Here is a 16,473-nt window from a genome sequence, read left to right as displayed (position 1 = left end):
ATGAATATTCTTCTTCAGTAAAAGCTAGATTATGAAATACCTTATGATTGTACATTACAATACCTGTTGAGTTGAATAATAAAACAGATAGCAAATGCTATAACCATTCCTGTAAATCCTACAATTTCATTACTTCTAATATTAGTAGTACAAATAAATCAACACTTTGACACTGCTTCATGATAATTTTATTGCAGTTACTGTAAACCCAAGGCAGTTTATTGCTTTAAAGTCACCATTTTACTTCATGGTAGTTCTCTTTGCAATTAGTCATTTTCATCCTGCAAAAACATGCAGAATGAAAGCAACATTGCCTATAAGCTTGGGAAGTTATTCTGAATATTGGCGATTCTAATCAATTTCTCCATTCTAAGATTGTTTATATAATGCCAGGAACAGACAAGGCAACTAACAAAATCTCAGCAAATTACATTTTTTTAAAATTGAGATGAAATTCAACCTTCATGTATGTTAACACAAGAGCAATGAAGTTAGTACTGAAAATACAATTAACTGCATGTTTGTGCATTTTAAAGGATGTTAAAAACAAAAACAACTTGGTAAATCAGAAAACCTAAGCAGATGTTTGCTTTCTTGAGGGAATAGCACAATTCACAATATAAGAGAATGTAAAGAGGGAGAAACAAGTGAGACTTTAGGTAATGCTTTTTTATCTTCAATTATATTTTCTTCTTACTGGACAAAAAGGACTTGCTGACAGTATCATTATTATATGATGCATACTCAGAAGAAAACATTCCATTATAGAAAATTATTTCATCAAAGGATCTTCTATCACGAAGCACAGTTCTGCAATGCAAAGCAACCAATTATCATTAATTACTTGAATAGCCAGTTAAGACTGGAACTGTGATGGCCATACCCTTAGTATTCTACTCTATTCATAAGAAAAGGAATCAGGAAAATCTTAATATTAAACTGCTTTTGAAAGTAAGTTTCTCTGCTTTAATGAGTTTTACCGATTGTTTTAAGTTTCACGGTATTAAAAAAGGGTTAATTGTGTCTTAGAGGCTTTTAATATAAGGAAGCTAATGAATGAATTTAGATGAAAGGAAAATAGGTGGTACATGCTTCAGATATTTTCTGTCATGTTTTAGTGATTAAGTATGAAAACTCAATTTTCCCAAGAAGGGTAAAGTAAAGCAAGTTCAACAACAGCACTTCTGAGTTCCTGCTCATTAAAACAAGCTGCATAAATGGAAAAAACACACCCCTGAAAAAGCACGTTTCCCTCCATTATGTGAGACTGAACAAGTGATCCACTCTTGTGGATGAGACCACTGACCACTCACAAGGGACAACTTTTACCATCTTTCTCCCCATTGTTTTCCTTTCCATGAGCTCTTTTCTGCCCAGGTAATGGTGGTGTTCCAATGCTTTCTGGAATTAGAGTCACATGGGCAAGGCAGTCTTGACTGAGGAAATTCACTTAGTTTACTGCCAATTAACGTAAACTTTATAGATATTATAAACAGTAACCAGTCCATCCTTTTTCCTTATAAGAATCCCAAAAACAATGAAATATGTAACTGTTATTAGAAAAATGATACATATTACCATATTACCTCCCCTAAATCTGTAATTATTAACTAATTAATTATCCAATATGTGAAAGAAATAAACAGTCAAGACTCAAAGCTTTGAAATTAGCTAGCTATTTTCAAAGATTTTCTTCAATGTCTTTCTGGCATTAAGGTATCACGAAAGCTTTAATTGCATTTTTTCCAATTTTATTAAAATTTGCTTTAATTTGTCAAACTGGTTCATATTTCACTACTAGTTCTTACTCTTTTGTACTTCACTATTTATAACATTGCATTTCCATTTCTTTTCCATCAATTGCTTTCATTTCATTTCTTCCCCTACTATAGAAAGTATGGTGATTACATAGTTATCTGCTAGGATTAATATATTGGGCCAAAATGGCAGGTACAAACAGCCAAGTGACAAAATTATACTAGAGACTTCTTTACAGAAGCAATTTTCTTTTTACTTTCTCTGAGGCACATTGTAATTCAATTGCTCTTTCACCTTCTCCATATTATTTGGAAATAAAGGTTTTAGAAGTTGCTTGTTTTCCTCTATAGATTAGAAATGTTGTGAAAATACTGTAACCTCTACTTTAGGTAACACAACCAGACCTCCTCACCCTTGTGATCAAAAGTTCACAAATCACATAAGCAACTACACAATGTAAGAGATGAGATTTATTATAGATTATATGTTTCCAGGTCCTATTTTCTGACTGAAAGCTTTGAGGAAAACAGCCTTTTAAAATAAAGTAGTTTGGGTTGAAGATAATAAAAACTCTCTTGGTAAGCCACAGAAGGAAGCACGAGAAGATAAGCACTTGATATTCAAGTAAATAGCAGTCACACAAGAAGGTTCCGAGGTCTGCTACCCTATCAACCAGCTCATAAGACACAAAAGAAAGGCTTTTATCTTACTGACCATCCAAACTAGGAATTCATTCCTCGAAAAAAAGTCACAGTAACATAAACAGAGCAATCAAAGTAATAGGAGAACTCATCAAGCATAGGTAGCCTGATAAAATAGGAACTGAGCACATCTCTTTCATTGCCATTCTGTGATTATCTGTAATGCATTTGCCTTCAAGCAAACTGGATTGCAGAAAAGCAAATCTAGCAGCCTGACTTTTAGAAAGAGAAAGGTGCAGCTATTCAAATAGGCAGTCACTAATTGCACAGTGAACCCGAGAACAGTAATTCAATTGTGATAAATTAGAGGTTGGAAGCGAGTATGAGGAATTAAGCTGTATGCATTTTGAATTTGCATGCAAAAAGGAGCTACAGCAGAGCCAGTCAAGAATACTAAACAAGAAATTAATTTCTGGAGCACGTGTAATGAAATTAAAAACTTTTTAGTGGATAGATTGAAGTTAATTTCAACCTAACACCCATACTAAAAGAATTCTTCCCCTTCAATTTAGCCAAGTTGTGCTATTCTTCAGTAGTTACCATCTTCCTCTGTCAATGGCTCCTAATGAACAACAGTAAGAAATAATTTCAAACTTCTAAAAAATGGCATTTAAGAAACAGCCCTGCTCAAGGATGATGTGGGATAGTACTGATAGTACAGAAAGTATAAAGAATTACTGTGTTTTGACTAGAACAGATTATGTTCCCTTACAAAGCACACTCAGGTTGCTCCACAGACTTCTGAAGAGACATGAGCCTCTCCTTTCCATTTCTGGAACATCACTCCCTGATGCGTCTGAAGGAGACAAAGCTGATTTTGTTTTTCTCCTTTGTTTTTTAACTGCAGAACTGAATTCATGTCTGAAAGTTGAACATGCCATATCTGCTAACATGCATATTTCAAGAGAATGGTACTCCCTGAACCATATTGCTTTTCTGATCTCATCAGTATCTAAATACTGTGATTTCTAAGAAATACAGTAGAGAAGGAAGTCCCACACTAACTATAGAAAATCATGTATTTTCAAGTTTTCAAAGCAGGCTCAGAACTGTACTTTAAAAGGTTCTTTGAAAATCAGTGGGCCAGAGGGCAGAAATAGTCTCATGAAAAAATTATAAAAAGATATCTTCTGCTGCTACTGTTTCTTCAGATTCCCCGCTTGGATGAGGTGTGGCTTTGGGCAGGACTGCAGGAGCTAAAAGTGCCCTTTGGGTATCTCTAACCAACAGCAATAAGGAGTCACTCACATAGACAGGTACATTCTTTTGTTCATAAAACTGAGGCAAGAGAATGCCAGGAAGAAAAGCAATAAATAACCAAGCATCAGATTTGGTAGGTGTGCCTAAGTCTCTCCAGCCACTGCGTGACTGAATAAAAAAATCTGATCTTGGTAATATATATAAATTCCTAAAGTAACTACAGGAATATTTAGAAATATTCTAGAAATATTTGTTCTTGTTTCAATTCACGTCTTAAAATATTGAGCTAAAGGTCATAGTTGTAGTATGAAGTAAAATTTGTTGAAAAATTACAAAAGAGATCACTTGCACTTTTTTGTCTAAACATGTAGTTAAACTGTGTAAAAACTAACAGCTAAGCTCCAGGAAAACCTACGAGCCAAGGTCTAGCTTTGTGTATAACTTGCAAGTGTCAATAAAGTTATTTTCATACAATTATGAAGGATGTTAATAGATGTTCAGGTTGTTATATAGACTACGATTGATGTAATTTTGGACATACCAACATATTTTTTAAACCAATTGTCCCAAAAAAAGTGTCTTTCAGCAGGATTCTGTATAGCTAGATAAAGCTAACACATTTTCAGATGTGTAGAACACTTGCTCCAGGAATGTTTAAAGTGTTCTAGGGAACATATTTTAAATGACATCCATCTTCCTAATCTAGACATGGTGTAAGAAGTATATATCAATGCTGTCATTTGAACAAGCACTTACAGATTTCCACTAGCTTTCTTCTCGCAGCAGTCATAACTCAAAACACAATTATCTTGCTAATCCAAAGCAAAGAACCAACTTTATTATTGCTTTAGTATCTGAACAAGAGTTTGTATTTGGATAGTTTATTACTAGACTACCCTTACTACTGTAGAAACGAGGGGAATGGAAAGCAGCAAAATGTAATAAATTCAATTAGCTGAGACAGCCAGCATAAGGTCTAAATTTATTATTTTTTCCACCAAAAACTTTAATATTAAAGTGTTTCAAGCATAATTACCAAACCAATGAAGTGGAAAATCTTCTCTTTTACAAAAAGAAAAAAAAAAAACCAAACAAAAACCCCAAACAAACAAACAAAAAACCCCAACAAAAACAAACAAACCAGAACCCAGTATAAGGTAGCCCTTATTTTGTAGGGGGTTTTATCCAGGCAGAAGCATTTTAAGTTATAATAGTAGTAGCATACTACTAACCAAGTCTGCACTACTACTACAAACTACTCAGTGGTACAAAACCTGATTTGCAAACATGTTAACAAGCCTTAATCCTGGTGAATCCAGCAGAGGCTGAGTACAAGCACTACATTAGCTTCATGCCAACCATGCCTATGAAATACATTTCCAATTATTTGGTTTGTTTTATTTTAATCTTCCCTCCCACAGAAACTCAGCAGTCCTTTCCACAAGGAAGGCTCCATAATTGTTAATTGTAAAGCTTCATTTGGGTGGTTTTGCCATTAACAGGAAAATAAAAATCTAATTAAAAGTGTACTTGGAGCTGTCAGCATCCCATAAAATTATTTTAAGAAAACACTAATAGACCACGATAAAACATTGACATTTTCAGATGGCAAAGGGAGAGACAAGAGAAGCAAAACAGAATTCTGTAAAAAGAAAACAGAAACCCCACACCACTGTGACAAGAGCTATCCATCTGATCAAATACAATAAAGGAATGTTCTTGGTAAAGCTTTAACAACAAGAGCTACTACATTTCACGTAAGCATGTTTGTTGGCAAACATACCTAATGGTTCCTTACTTCAAAAGTTAACTTGTAGCACAAGGAAAATCTAATCAACCAATGAAAACTCAAAACATAAATAATTTTAGAGCATACAAATTGGTTAGGGTTTTGCTAATATAAATAATTAACATTGCCTCCATGGAAAACTTTCAAATCAAAACTGGCAAAGAGAACTCCTAAGAAATAAATTATATTTTAAAAAGGGTAGCAGTAAAAGACTGAAAAAGGCTGATATAAATATTTCATAGACATTTCTATTAGAGAATTTGTGAATTGTATGTTCCCATTGTATCAAGTGTCCTCAGGACATGCTAATGTCATCTACAAAAACTCTTTTTCCATCCACTTGATTCATAAATGGATAAACTAAAGAAAACATGGACACTAGTGAATTCATATTTCTTGGATGTCACAGACAAGATGAATAGCTGGGACAAGACCTTATTTCCATTTGGTGGTTTCAATACTCTTTCCCTGTTAATTATATGCAGTTTCTGGACAAACAAGCTCAATCTTCCATGATTTCACAACCCCCTCAGAGGGAGGCCTTCATGTTGAGGTTTTGGATAGCACATACACACAGTTGGTGTCCAGATGAAATGATACCAAACACTGACAAGTAACACATGCCCTGATGCTGCAACGTGAACTACGAGAATACTAATAACATAATTATTCAGAAATAAGCCCTGCTGCTCTTATAAACTGAAGCTTAGAAGATTAGAATTAGTTTGCTTATAAAGGATGTTTACCTAAATTAACATCCCTATGATAAGAACTGAAATACTGTCAAAGTATGAACAAGTTTTCAGGGTGAAATCTTGGCCTGCCACATCATTTATAGGAAAACACAGTTAAAATTTGCAAATTACTCATTAGCAGTTCTGTCTAGGTACTATCATGACACAGCAACTCACTGTAAATTTTCTTTTTATTATGGCAAGCTGACCTTGTTGAGCTGAAGTTGTGCCATAGTGAACTATTTCCATTCAACATCTGGGCTTCATAAAAATGACAAAGCTGAACTGGAAGTTTCTTTTAGACTATTTGCACAGAACAACATAAGCAGTGGATATGCAATAATCTACTTCTTTATGACACCAGGCTTCTGAGTCACACATACACATGAAATGAAGAGCATATAATGAGAAAGTCTCCTCTCGGATGGCATATAAATTCAATATACACATTACTGTTATTACACGATGCAGAAAAATTTTACACAAGTCAGTTACTACCATATTATTGCCAAGACAGACAGTGGTGTAGAAGATTATATCTAATAAAACAACCAAAATAAATGTAATACTTCCTTTATTTGTCAGAATGGTAACTTATGAGGTTTGTTATATTTAACAAACAAATGAAAAAATTAAGGAGACCTTAAATTGTGCTGCTGCAGTCCACTATGAAGTGCAATTATGAAAAGGTAAAACTATTTCAGTGCAAGTCCTCAGAGAGACCATTAAGGTGCTATTAAAAGACCATTATAATATTTAACTTCAACAGCAAAGCTACTTTATTACAAATCTTACCATCACTTTAAAGAGAGGAATGCAATTTCACCAAAAAGACGTATTCTAACTCACAACAACCACATCACCCTCATTTTGGTTCTTTTATTTGCAATTTTAAAAGTTCGTTAACCCTATGCTTGTTTTTGTAAGAATTAAGGTCAAAGTGGTCCAATTCCAGATGTGTTGTCATTTACAAGAGTCATTAATGTAGATGTGGGTTTAATAAGCTTTAAGCTTTTGATCGAGTTTGAAAATTTGGATTTTAATCTCTCAATTTTCAAGCATCTACTACAACTTATCCTCCTAACTGAGGGCTATTAACACCACTACTAATTTATGACTAAGAAATTAGCAATTCTATACATATATAGTGTAAGTATGGAGCTAAGAACAATTCGACAATATATTTATGACCACCCAATAAACATCTGGGTCTGGAAAAATATTGCAAAATTATTTTTACATTCATTAAACACAAAGTGATTCATCATCATTGGGCACTGGAGACAGCTCCTCTTTTCAGTCTAGAGATTCTTTAACATTTGCATCACTTTCCACCAGAAAAACCATTTCCCTCAAAATCAGAGTAAGTCACGCCGAACTGCAGAAAGTTCGGGTTATTTCACATGCACTGACAAGGCTAATCTGGCACTTATCCTGACATGGCCCTGCCACAGCAAAGTGACTGATCAAGAGTTCAAAAGACAGAAGTGTGTCAGGGAGTGCTGTCTGGGCCTTGGCGTGTTGTGACACTGCAGCACACAGTTTATGGAGAGCATCCTCTCTCCGCACACCGGCACAGCCACATCACAGCACGGGTGACTCGGTGCTGAATGCAGACCAGACACATGTTCCTACGGGTGAGCAGGGCAGAATCCAACACAGGCACCATCTGGGAGAGGGGTTCAGAGGAACAATAACCAGACATTCTGTTGCCAAATACATTTTTTAAAACATACTGTTAGAGAATGTGCTATCAAGTGGTGATAATCCACAGCACCTCAACTGGTAGCAATACTAAAGTGTATATCAATCTGTTTCAGCTTCCAGAACTGAAAGAGTACACAGACTACACAGCTACCTTATATAAACTGTCAAGTAATGCACTCTTCTAAATCCTTTTTTGTGGATCCCTTAAAAGAAAACTGTGTTCCCAGGTAAACAGTAATCACAGACTTAAGACATTACTGCTACCTATTAAATTAAATTTTTAGAGTATCATTGCATTGTTGAAGTTGATTGCTACTGTGCAAGGTTTGGCCTATCGTTTGTTATGAAGGTACTTCAGCTTTGAACCTTTAACCCAAAATAAATGAAAACTGATTAACTTCAACGGTAGCTGATTTTTCAACTCTGATAATTGCAGGATGAAGGCAGGAGAAGAGCGAGACTTGGAACCAACGCATCTTCCTTGAGAAAGAAATTATCCCACACCATTTAGAAGTAGAAAAAATTTTCCCCAGCCAACCCAAAATATATGTTTCAGCATCAAAGTACTAAACATCTATGCACTGGTTAAATAATACCTGGAATAACTAGAACCACTTACGCACTTAAAGCCAATTAGGAATTCAGATAGTGACAGCAGTATTATAAAACATCATAGAGAGATCTAGATTCACCAACCTGAATTCGCTAACATTTCTACAAATGAAAGAGTATCCCATAATGTGCTGCACATACCTGATGTTAAATAGCATTTCTAGTGAGCACCTAGTTAAGATATGGCACCAGAGCTTTAAGTTTTAGAGTCACAAGGTTTACTCAAACAAAGTGTGTGGCAAAGAAGGTTGTTTTTTAAACAGAGAAGAGGGCTACGAGTTTTAAATACGCATTAGTTTTTAGCATGACAATGTAACACAAGGCATATTTGTATTACAATGCTACAAAAGTGCATTATAAAGCAACAAAATCAGTTTCAACAAATTAAATTCAGTAGGAGCTATATATTCCTACTTGTTTAATGAACAGTACTAGTAGCATAGGTTCCACCCCCACTAAAATAAAAAATATTAAAACAAGCTCAGTAAGATGACCTTGCCATTAAAAATACTTCCAGAAAAGTGAGCAGCTGAAGTACTAATACAGTTCTGAGTTCCTTAGACATCACCTAAACTTCTCTACAGGAATGACTGTCATCCCAGGGGGAATATAAACCAAAAATTGAAAAGGCACGCCAGAGAACTACAAAATTTTATCAACTATTTAAACTATAATCAAGGTTGGCAGAGACATAGAGAGGTGTGAAAAAGCAGCCTAGTTTCTGGTAACATGTATTAGAGCTTTAATTAATGTGTTAATTAGAGCCTTTAGTATAAAACTGTTCGAGGCAGTCCTCATGCAATTGCTAGCATTTTTTATTAGTTACATCTTTTGACAGTATCAAAGTTGAGAGTAAAGTGACATGTTTATTTTCATAACTTTTATGTGTTTTTTTTCTACATTGCCAAATGAAATCTTCACAGTTCTAGCCTCTTTCCTGGAAACCAAGATACCATTAGTAACAAAATTCACCTGAAACCACTTTATTTTCCTTTAAAAACTTCAGGAAAATAAATTAGACTGATAGACTTTCAAAACACATTGATTCTTCTTAAAAAAGCACAGACTTGTTTGTGAGAATGTTTTATACCATATGTATCATTTAAAAGACACTGGAAAATTGCGGATGCTTGCAGAATAAATTCTTCATTTAATGAGATCAAGATCTCTAAATATACTGATCCTTCTTTTGACTTTTATTCTGATAGACAGCTTGTTTTCCCAGTTCTTATTTGTTCTTAAAAAGGAGAGATTCTAAAAGAATGATGATGCAATAGAGGTAAGAGCAGCATTTTTTCCCCTTTTCCCTATTCCAAGATTGGGGGAAATCCTTTGCTTTTCAATGATACCACACTAAGTAGAGCTCTGTTGCCTAAGAGCCCTTTAAATGCCAGCAAGACACCTGTGGGGCAGCAGTGTGGCTGGCAGCAAACACCCTTGGTCCTCAGGCCAGTTCAGCATCCTCTGTGCCGGGTACCTTCCTCCACTCCTGGTTTCAGCACAAACTCTGCAGCACCAAGACCTCAGGTGAAGATGAGTGGATGGGTCACACTACACACAACCCTTGATCATCTCTCTAAAAGGCAGGGAAGCTGCAACCTCTGAAAACTATGCTAATCTAGACAGAAGGAACTGCAAAAAGTTGAACATATATAGGTGTAGGAACTATGTTATCATATATTTGATTTTGGCTACATAATTTAATATCCAGATGAATCAATAATGCAGGACAGCCCACAACAGCTTGTGGTAGCATTTCACTAAAGCTATATCACATATAGAAACAAGCTGGAGTCATCTTTACTTCCAGAGAAAGAAACAACAGAGTCCTCTCTGGCAGCTTGATTTGTTTCCACAGAAAATCTTATCCTGCAGTTCAGAAACAGGGGTAAAGAGAAAAGATGGCTGCAAGCCTACTGTTTGATTAAGTTCTTGCAATAAAGGTCTTGAAGTAAGAGCAGATTTTTTCATTTCCAAGAGCTGAATACATTTTGACAAATACAAGAAGCAGTTTGATTATTTAAGTGATGCTGAGGATAAGACTAAACTTCAATTGTAGCAGAGAGAGCTTTGTTCTGGAATCAGGTTAGCCAGAAAAACAAGCACCAAACAGGTACTTTATTTGGATAGCTTATTTAAAATTATGCTGGATATTTTTAAACTGCTCTGAAGAAAACAACTAGCCTGAAGGCTACAGGGATAAACTTTGGTTGAGGTCTTTTCAAGATTTTTCTGCATAGGATGTTATTTAGCAAGATGGATGCACAACATAGGAACCTCCACTTGTTCAAGTTATACTAGGGTTACCCAGGCTGAGAATTTTTCTTATTTTTCTTGAGGAAAACATCCTGCCTTACTATAAATGTTTATACCATTACTGAGCTATTAGTTTGTGTGCCTCTAAGCACTGGGGAAAGTAATGGGAAAAACATACAAGAAGTTTATGGTCCAAGTGACAAAGGCCTCTCAGTACAAGGTTTGGTCTCCTGCTTCCCCTGGAACAAGCTGCTATGCCATGTTGTGAATGTTCTGTCTTCTAATACACTCATTGAGTTGTTGCACGTGAATTGGAGGTACATACTTCCTACGTAAATTAAAGAGCCTCCAGACAACAGCTCCAAGCACAAAGCTGCCTTCCATAATCCTCATTGACAATTCCTCTTAGGGACATCAGAACAAGGTCCAAATCTCTCAGCTGCAGGAATTCCTGCTCAGGTGGGTGTCCACTGGATGGGCAAAGGCAGATTTTATCCAGATTGAAGTCTGTGAAAAATATGTTAAATCCTGGAAGCTGAGGAGCATCATAGAATGAGTAACACGGTGAGATACAAATGATCACTACATCAAGGATGTTAGCATTTCCTGGCCACTCACAAGGGCTGTCTCTGGTATTTGGAGGTGTAGGAGGCAGATGCTTCAAAGATACCAGGATTTCTCAAAGGTTCACATTTGAGTCCCAGAACATTCAGTGACTCCTCTAAGATCTGCTGACTCAAGCGAAGCATTGTTCGCACCGCAGATGTGGACGGTCGGCAGCACACACATCAACCCTCAGCATGTTCCTGACATTTAACTGTAGTAGAGAAAACCCTGTTCTGCAGTAGCTATCTAGGAAACAAGACAGCTCTAAAGCAACTTGTCCATTTTACTTTTTTTTTTTTTTTGCAGCTTCCTTCCAAGCACACACCACAACTCAGTTTTCTTCACTCAGTGCAGCTGTCACCATGCCCAAGCCGTGGCCCATCGCTGGTAACCATGCCACAAACTTTGCCATGACTGACAGAAGCTTCCCCTTCCATTCCAGCTCCCCTGTGTTACACTGCACATAATAAAAATATTTCATTTCCACATTTATCTCCAGCATGCTGGGGCCATTGCACTGATTCCTACCCTTCATGTCCGTGTGTCTCTACACTGAAGAGAGGGGGACAGTTTGGGTTTGTTGCCCCAAGGAGGTAAAGCCCCCACCAGCATTACTCCAACTGTCTCAGGTTAACTGACACTTGACTAATTCACAGTAATTTTAGCACAGATGTACAACATTGGCTGTGTCATCCTATTTTCTTTTTAAGTATATTCCTATTTCAAGTGAAGTGATTACAGCAGCTCCTCTTCTCCAAGCAATTTACACAACATCAACATGCATCATTAGAACACTCAGATTTATTTATTTATTTTTAGGGAGCTCAAGTATCTACATATTAACAGCTTTACATAAAACAAAACTGATTAGCTTTTGTTATTTCTCCTTTGCATATCTATGCAATCCACCAGACAGAAAGGGGCCTGGCATTCATATGACAAATAACAGAAGATTGCAAATATGTTTAATATTCTTTGTAATATAGTTCAATTCCTATAACATCATTTAGATTGCCCTACGGAGTTTCTGTACTCTGTACTTTATAACATTTAATCTCTCTCCTGTGAAATCTTGAAGAATAACCTATTATATAAGTCAACCCAACAGAAAGCTATTGACAATGATTTCATGAAGGGCTTTGTCCCAAAGGGCATTGGCAGGTAATTTGCAAATCTAATGTACATCTAGTCAGCAGAGGGTTTTCAATGTTCTTTAACATTCCTACAATGTAGTACTGTGACACAGCCAACCTGAAGTTGAACAACAGATCTTTGATTATATTTTTCATCAATACAAAGCACAAATGTTTGCATGAAATTTTAAGATTAAAAAAATAACCTTAAAAGAATGACTAATTATTTCTTTCACATTCTCCACAAGACTTTGGTAAATAGCTTTTCCTTTATTAATACATCAGGAGGCTGTTTAATAATAGATTCAACATCATTAAACACAGGCATAACATTCATTTAAGAAATACACATCTTTTTTTTTTCTTAAAGCAGATAAGCATCTAAATATTTTTAGTTTACCTGACTATCATATGGTGAGAAAAACTACAGCAATTTAAGATATAGGAAGCTCTAACTTAAAGAGGGATTATTACTGTAATCTAAATGTTTCAAAGCTGTTTTCCAGATGTAACTGACTTTTTTAAAGTAGGAGTACAGTTCAAGTGAGAAGTCCTGCTACAAAAGTGCAAGTGGAAGCATCTATAAATACTATAAATACAACATAAAAAAGCATAATCGATGTAGTTTTGTCATATTAAGGAGATGGTATTGCTAACTTTTATTTTACAGCCGGTAAAGGAGCATACCTTTGAAGCTGGAAATGAAAATAATAGTCCCTGCTGAAAACCTAGAACCAGATTAAAAGCTAGCTTTCTCCTATTTGGACATTGTCTTGAAACTATGAATTAGTGACAGTTATCAAGGAGCAGATATGAACATACTGACACTTGCAAACATTGCCTGGCATTTACATAGGACCTAATTAAGTTATTTTTAACTACAGAAGTAAATGTAATATTTATATTCTTGTAAAAATACACATCTCTGCCCTCCCCTTTTTCTAAAGCCTGATAAACACACTTCACTTTAGCAAGCAACTATGCATAATTATGGTATTCTATCAGTAGGGACTGCCTCAGATTACATTGACATAGTACAAACCTACTCTATCATCACATCAGTGCCGTGATGCCATGAGACATCCCACTGTTAAATTTATCCCAGAGAAATGACTCCATAGCTCTGGAGACCATCACACCAGTCCCACTCTGCAGCTTCTAGCACCCAAGCTGGCTCAACTCCTCTGGGCAGCACAGCCCTGAAACCCACACACAAACCCGAAGTTCCACCACAGGCTGGAGAGTGCTCAGCTCCTTGGCACTACTGCAACACAAACACTTAAATGATTCAGCCTCACATCAGGTAGGACGTGGTTCAGCATCTCTCACTGCAGCAGCAGTATGACACACCTACAGAAACTGTTACTTCACCACTAGAAGAATTTCACTGCATTTACTTCACTACCACTGCAAACCCACAGAATGGAGAATTTCAAAATTAGAAGTTAATGCAAATATTAGTAGTATTGCAGGCTTCTGCATATTATCATAAATTTAAGGAGATTAGTGACCATTTTTTATCATATTTTTCAGGAGTATTTAACTCCTATTTAAGCATATAAATGAGAACAATTTCTAAAATAAATAATTATAATGTCGGCAATTGCATATCAAGGTTTTTGATAATCCAGACTCTGTACTGAGATACCCAAAAGCAGATTTCTCATCAGTCTTTATAAAGGAAAGAGTCATTCATATATAAGGGCAGGAGAAAAAGTTAAGCAAAAAGTGTTATTTTGTTTCAACCCATTTAACATAGCAGACAAACGGGTGAAAGCTTTTTGAAATCATTATCAAACCATTACAATTCAATTAGAATGGGTCTATGATGTTCTCCAAATAATGAAAATCAAACCCTGGTGGTTGTGCAAAGCTCATTTTCTCTGAGTCATTCTACAACTGAAAAATTATTATTGGGAAGTTTCCCCAATGAAGTGCTCACCACTTCCAACAGTATTTTCACATAATACATTAAAGACCCTACCACAAACAGATGCATGTTATTACTTCAGCTTCATATTACTCAGCTTCTTTTCCATCTGTGTTGCTATCATTAGAATATTTTTACCAGTCGAAAAAATATTCATCACTCCCTTGGTTATGTCTTCATGTACCTGCAGTTAGCTCCACTCCCACTGCACCAAGCACAGATAATTAGTTTAATTAATCTTCATGACTGTTTCTAAAAATTAGTAGCTTTTCTTGCTGTTCTCTGAATTAGCTTTAGATTGATGAGAATTCAAACATCTGTTTAGCATGTTGTAAGTACTGTCATGAATTAAAAACTTTAAAGTATTTAATACACTATACAGGAAAATATTATTAAATACATTACACATTTTTACCAGGATTTCAATGGACACCCCATTCACACAGGTGAATGAGGTGTGCATGCAAAGATAATATGCAGTTTTTAAGGATAAGAAGTTGACAATAGTAGTTTTCTGTTAATTTAAGGCTCTTTTTAGATATATTTAAATATATATTTTAATATACATACACATAAGCACATGTAAAGTGTATTGCTGGAAACAAGTTGAATAAAAGATTCACTGTTTAAAAAAGATTCATTTTAAGGGAAAAACTTGAAGAGAATCCTTGAACATTTCAATTAAGTTTCCACATGAAAGGCAGAGAAAAAAGAAGGAAGAGGGAACTCAGAAACGAGAATATAGGCAGGACTTTCTAGGATCTATGAAGGGGTTTTTTTGCAGTGTAAGCTATCTTGGGTTGTATAGCACTCTCTGCCAAGAAAAAAATATCCTTACCCAGAGAAAAGCATACTGAGCATAAGTGCTATGACTGAAAAAAACCCCTTCTGATATTATCATAAGCCATATTTCTTTAGCTGAAAATGTCAACACACCTTTGTAACACCTCATGATGGATCTAGACTTCCAGTTTAATTTGCTACTGCTTCTCTTTCCTTATTCTGCCACGGAAAAAAAAAATTACCGCTTGCTTTTTTACAAAAAGAAAAAATATATTACACACACCATGGTTCAGGTGTTAAAAACACTGCACAGCTGTAGCAGAGCAAATGGAATGAAATAACTGTTTCTCCACACTGCAGTGGTAAAGGCAAAGTGTACAGAGGGACTAAACAACAGCAACATTTTCAGAATGAGTTAAGTAAAATCTGGATCTTATACTGAGACACCTTTAGAAGCAAAGTACATTTTTCACAGTAGGTAAGAGATTCCAGAAACATAAGTACTACCTTGAGTAATTATTGTTAATTAACTAGCAATGAGGCACTATTTCGAAATGTGACATTTAAAGCACATAATGTGATTGTGAATATTCACAAAGATAATTAAGTTCATCTGCTTCAAGGCCTTGATTTCATCACATCTGAAAACACCTCTTAAACTATCATTAGACCTGTAATCAAGTATTTTGTTGCTCAGGAAAATTGCATACCTTTGCTTACCTGCTAATAGTGTGTTATGTGTTCAAATGCAAGTACATGGCTTTTGTTAAGAAACCCTCCTTCAGGCAAAAGGTAGGAAAAAAACCCACTAATTCTGATTGTTTTCTCAGAAAGGACAGTTAAAAACAAATTCCTCACACCATAAGATGGAAAAGAAACCAAAAATGACTGAGCTTTTTTAACTGAACTCAAGATCACAAGATTGACTTGACTGAAAAATATTCACCATCAAGCCAGAAGTACCACAACTGTGCATACTAAGAATACTGTCCATGATAGGTTGTATACTTTCTTCCATCTTGTTTACAGCTAACTCCAATTCATTACAAAGAAGAAGAATTCAACCAAATTCAGGGATAAAATACAATATATAATGTAAAAATGTGAAAATGAGAAAACGCATTGACCTGATTCTGTTGGGAAAAAAGTTATAACCATTACTATCTTCAGAGACAGAAGGAGTCTTTGATTGTCAACTCTGATCTTGGTCTTGATCCAGACCTTCTTGGAGAAATAAACCCTGAAAATAGGAAAAAAATGACCC

The 16,473-nt window shown here is 35.6% G+C and overlaps 1 protein-coding gene across 4 annotated transcripts in view; it reads right to left on the bottom strand.

Annotated features, from left to right (window-relative positions):
* WDR25 (WD repeat domain 25) overlaps positions 1-16,473 on the bottom strand; it is a 65,048-nt gene that overhangs the window by 30,653 nt on the left and 17,922 nt on the right. The gene's annotated exons all lie outside the window — the stretch shown is intronic.

The sequence above is a fragment of the Pseudopipra pipra genome, chromosome 6 (genome assembly GCF_036250125.1).
Source record: "Pseudopipra pipra isolate bDixPip1 chromosome 6, bDixPip1.hap1, whole genome shotgun sequence".
NCBI lineage: Eukaryota > Metazoa > Chordata > Aves > Passeriformes > Pipridae > Pseudopipra > Pseudopipra pipra.
This window is presented reverse-complemented; position numbering and strand designations above follow the sequence as displayed.